This window comes from Nelusetta ayraudi, unplaced genomic scaffold (assembly GCF_046127955.1).
Source record: "Nelusetta ayraudi isolate G7.1 ecotype Tasmania unplaced genomic scaffold, CSIRO-AGI_Nayr_v1 ptg000045l, whole genome shotgun sequence".
In the NCBI taxonomy this organism is placed as follows: Eukaryota; Metazoa; Chordata; class Actinopteri; order Tetraodontiformes; family Monacanthidae; genus Nelusetta; species Nelusetta ayraudi.
Genome location: NW_027466095.1, coordinates 4,105,001 through 4,110,000, shown reverse-complemented (window position 1 = coordinate 4,110,000; position 5,000 = coordinate 4,105,001). Strand labels below are relative to the sequence as shown.

General features: G+C 42.5%; 1 protein-coding gene, 1 long non-coding RNA gene and 1 pseudogene across 3 annotated transcripts in view; 1 reads left to right on the top strand and 2 right to left on the bottom strand.

The window, feature by feature from the left end:
* The window catches only part of LOC142894843 (uncharacterized), a 393,438-nt gene that overhangs the window by 147,683 nt on the left and 240,755 nt on the right, over positions 1 to 5,000 (bottom strand). The gene's annotated exons all lie outside the window — the stretch shown is intronic.
* Positions 1 to 5,000, bottom strand: part of inpp5a (inositol polyphosphate-5-phosphatase A) — a 163,549-nt gene that overhangs the window by 117,132 nt on the left and 41,417 nt on the right. The gene's annotated exons all lie outside the window — the stretch shown is intronic.
* Positions 331 to 1,089, top strand: LOC142894864 (uncharacterized; annotated as a pseudogene).

The window sequence follows — 5,000 nt, the reverse complement described above, 5'->3', positions numbered from 1 at the left end:
CGAAGCTGACGTAGCCTTTGAAGGCTTGCAACAGACATTGATTCCTCTATGAGAGAGGTCTGTAATGTTTATTATAGGTACACTTCAACTGTGAGAGACAAAAAAAAAAAATCCAGGAAATCACATTGTATGATTTTCAAATAATTTATTGTATAATGGTCCAGAAAATAAGTATTTAACACCTACAAACAAGCAAGAATTATGGCCCTCACAGACCTGTTACTTCTTCATTAAGGAGCTCTTCTGTCCTCCACTCGGTACCTGTATTAATGACACCTGTTTGAACTCGTTATCTGTATAAAGGTCACCTGTCCACACCCTTAAGTCAGACTGCAACCTCTCCACCATGGCCAAGACCAAAGAGCTGTCTAAGGAGGCCAGGGACAAGATTGTACACCTGCACAAGACTGGGACGAGCCAATTCACAATAGGCAAGCAGCTAGGTGAGAAGAGATCAACTGTTGGAGCAATTATTAGAAAATAGAATAAATACAAGACACTCACTGACAATCTCCCTCGACCTGGGGCTCCATGCAAGATCTCACATCGTTGGGAAGAAATGATCTTGAGAACGGTGATGAAACAGCCCAGAACTAAACGGGGGGAACTGGTCAATGACCTAAAGAGAGCTGGGACCACTGTAACAAAGGTTACTATTAGTACCACACTACGTCGTCATGGATTAAAATCCTGAATCCTCGAAATGTCCCTTTGCCTTATCCAGCACATGTCCGATGGCCATCTAAAGTTTTGCAGAGAACATCTGTATGATCCAGATGAGCATTGGGAGAATGTCATGTGGTCAGTTTCGACCAAAATGGAACTCTTTGGTGTGAACGCCACTTGCCGTGTTTGGAGGGGGCAGAATGCTGAGCTGTATCCCAAAAACACCATACCCACTGTGAAGCACGGGGATGGAAACAGTATGCTTTGGGGCTGCTTTTCTGCAAAGGGGACAGGACAACTGATCCGTATTAAGGAAAGGAGAAATGGGGCCATGTATCCTGAGATTTTGGGCAAACACCTCCTTCCATCAGTGAGAGCATTGAGGATGACACATGGATAGATCTTCCAGCGTGACAATGATCTCAAACATAGAGGATTGGCTATGTAGAAATAATTTTCTATGAGTGGCCTAGCCAGTCTCTGGACCTCAATCCAATAGAGAATCTGTGGAAGGAGTTGAAAGTCTGTGTTGCCCAGTGACTAGTGCTGGGTTAAAAATATTGATATTTTTTCGATACACATGTTTAAAAATGATATTCGATACATAAATTGCAATATCGCTATTTTAATTGCCATACATTTTACCTGTCCCGTTTTGTTTTAGTTAATCCCTGTAGTCTTGCGTGGTTTCGTGCTTCGCGCAACGTTATCGCAGTCAGATGTTGCGCGATCCAGGCCATCCGCTTAAGAGAGAATAAATATGGCGGGGGGGTAAGTCCAACTCGTTTCACCAGGAAATCTAAAAGCCGATGTCTGGCAGCACTTTGGTTTCAAGAAGAAACAACAGCGAGGAACTCGATAAAAACAATTATATATGCAACATATGTAAGATAGAAGTGAAATACAATGGCAATACAACCAATTTTCGGAGCCATTTAACGAGGCACCAACCAGAGTATGCGCAACAAGCAGGTAACGTGAAGCCACTGGCACTGCAGCAGACTTCGCTGGCGACAGCATTTGGTTCGAAGTTTCCGTCCACGTCTCAGCGTGCAGAAAAAATCATGTCGGCTCTGGCAAGTTTTATCTGCAAAGATCTTCGACCATATAGCGTGGTGGAAAATGTAGGCTTTAGACATTTTGTCCAAACATTGGAACCACGTTACACGATACCTACACGGAAACAATTGAGTGAAATCACCATCCCAAAAATGTATACTGATGTAAAAAAACAATATCGCAACTGCACTGAAATCGGCAGAGAGAGTTGGTGTCACTTGCGACAGCTGGACAAGCAGAGCTACGGACTCGTATCTAACTATCACTTGTCACTACATCGACCGTAACTGCCGCCTTGTGTCACACGTTTTACAAACGCGGGCCAAATTGCAGCCTTCTTCCATCGCAGCACAACGGGCAGTCACATGCTTATAGAAAAGCAAAAGCTTATTAACCTATGGTATCACAAGTTGGTGATCGACGTGGTGACCCGCTGGAACAGCTCCCTGGAAATGCTGGAGCGCTTCTTGGAGCAACAACCAGCAATCACAGGTGAATATACGATTACCAATCTTTTATCTTACTTGACTCGTTTTTTTTCTCATTGACTGTGAAGCATTATGCCTACAAAAGAGCTATATAAATAAAGTTAATTCATGTGTGTGTGGCCATAGGGTGTATGCCTAATGTTATGACGATGATGAAAATTATAAAAAAAAAAAAAAAAAAAAAAGAAGCTCAAGTGGGAGTGAAAAAAAGACTGCAGCTGAGCAGAAGCGCTTGTCGACCGTCGCGGAGCTGTTCGTGTCTGGTGTGAACCAGTTCGAGCCTCGCTCGCGAATTTCCGCGGCGCTTCCGCTTCGCGGCGCTTCCATTGAAATGAATGGCACAAGCCGCGCGCCCGTTCGCGTCTGGTGTGAACCACTACATTGATTAACATGGGCGCCGAACTGAAGCGCTCGGCACTTTGCGCCGCTTTAGCGTCCAGTGTGAACCGGGCGTAACAGAGGCTGATAATGTATTATCTGTTTTATTGTCACTGAAGGCAGCCACATTGGCCATGTCTGAGGAGATGAATCCAACACTCCCCGTCATTGCACCACTGCATGCGCAGCTATTGGATCAGATGACCAGTGTCCCTGAAGACTCAGCTGTGATAAAGGAACTTAAGACTGCTGTGCACATCAATTTGGGTTCAAGGTATGCTTAGTTAAAATACACTGTATCTCTGTTTGTGTTTGTATGCAAAGCCATTACAATGAACTAAAGATGCTATTTGTACTTGTTATGAAATTTCTTTTTAAAGATGCGAGGCATTAAAGGAGACACTTTAATGCCACTTTAATTGCAGGTTGACTACAATTTTGACGGAAGCTGCTCGTCTGGGGCAAGTGGATGCATCTGATGTAAGTTAATAAGTTTTATTGTACATTACTACTGTATTTGTACACACACACATTGTGTGAGACTGGCAACACAATTAATTATTTCTGATTTTAAATAATAATCTTTACACAGCCACAAACTGATGGGGCTGCGGTTTCTACACAGCAGGAAGACAAGTCTCTTGCTTCTGATCCTCCCCCAACAAAGAGGTCCAAGGAGCCTCCTCCTGCGCTCATGTCTCTCCTTGGTTCAGCCTACAAGCTGAAACAACCAGCTGCACTAGTAAAAAGTGCAGCTGAGAAGGCAAAGGATGAAGTAAAAGCATACAGAGAAGTAGACCCTCTCCCACTCTCTGAAAATCCACTGAGCTGGTGGCTGAAGCGTGAGGAGAGTTACCCTCTTTTAGCTCGCCAAGCGAAGCGTTATCTTTGTGTGCCTGGGACCAGTGTACCTTCAGAGAGGGTATTTTCAACTGCTGGTGACATTATTACAGGCAAAAGAAGCTGCCTCACTTCAGAACATGTTGATAAGCTGTTGTTTCTGCAGAAAAGTACCCAGTAAGTAGTTATTAAGCAGTCATGAAAGGGTCTTAGTGTTATGCACTATACAACTTGGGTTACATTGTTGCACTTTAGCTGTTTAAAATGCACCAAAGTTTTGTGAGACAATCAGTGCAATTTTTGATTTCATGATAGCCATGACAGCGTTACTTTCTGTCTGGGTCTGTATATTTGATGTCAATGGATCTTTCATTAAAAAATGCATGTTATATAACTATTTGTTTAATGGTCATTTCTTTCGGAATGTAAATATGAACATTTAATTAGTAAGCATGTTAGAGGGTTACTTTTAAAATTATATGCAGTATTGGTTCTTTTAGAATCTTTTCCTTTTGACAAAACAAAATTGGTGATAGCTATCGTATATCGAATCGTATCGGAAATCACGTCGTGTTCTCTGGGCAAAAGAGTAAAAAGACCATCCAGATTGTTACCAGCGTGAAGTTAAAAAGCCAGCATATGTGGTAGTGTGTTAGCGCCCATGGCATGGGCAATTTACACATCTGTGACGGACCTGTTGCAGCATGTGTTGCTACACATGCTGCCATCCAAGCAACGTCTTTTTCAGGGACGTCCCTGCGTATTTCAGCAAGAAGAAGAATGCCAAGCCACACTCTGCACGTGTTACAACAGCGTGTCTTCGTAGTATAAGAGTGTAGGTAGTATACTGGCCTGCCCGCAGTCCAGACCTGTCGCCCACTGAAAATGTGTGGCGCATTATGAAGAGCAAAATACGACAACCGAGACCACGGACTGTTGAACAACTGAAGTCGTTACATGAAGGAAGAATGGAAAAGAATTCCACCAACAAAGCTAGAGCAATTAGTGCCCTCAATTCCCAAACGCTTAATGAGTGTTGGTAGAAGGAAAGGTGATGTAACACAGTAGTAAACATACCCTTGTCCTAGCTTTATTGGAACATGTTGCCGGAATCAAATTCAAAATTAGCAAATATTTGCAAAAAAACAAAGAAGATTATCAGTTTGAACATTGAATATCTTGTCTTTGTAGTGTATTTAATTGAATATAGGTTGAAGAGGATTTGCAAATCATTGTATTCTGTTTTTATTTACATTTTACACAAAGTACCAACTTCATTGTGTTGACAGAGCAGCCGTTCACAGCGGCTAGTGAATCCAAACTCAATGTGTTGCACCAAACTTTGGAGGAACAAACAAAAACGAGGGAGACGTTCTGCTGCTTCCCATGGCACTGACATCGCAACTGCATGCAGCTGCGTGCGAGAGGGCATTTATTGAACCACATCCACCACAAAGGTGGCTTGTTCATCACAAATTGAATCACAAAAATAAATTCATTACACAAACCATTAAATAAATTTGCCCACCACCATTACAACAAATAAATATTCAATAATTGAGAGCACCA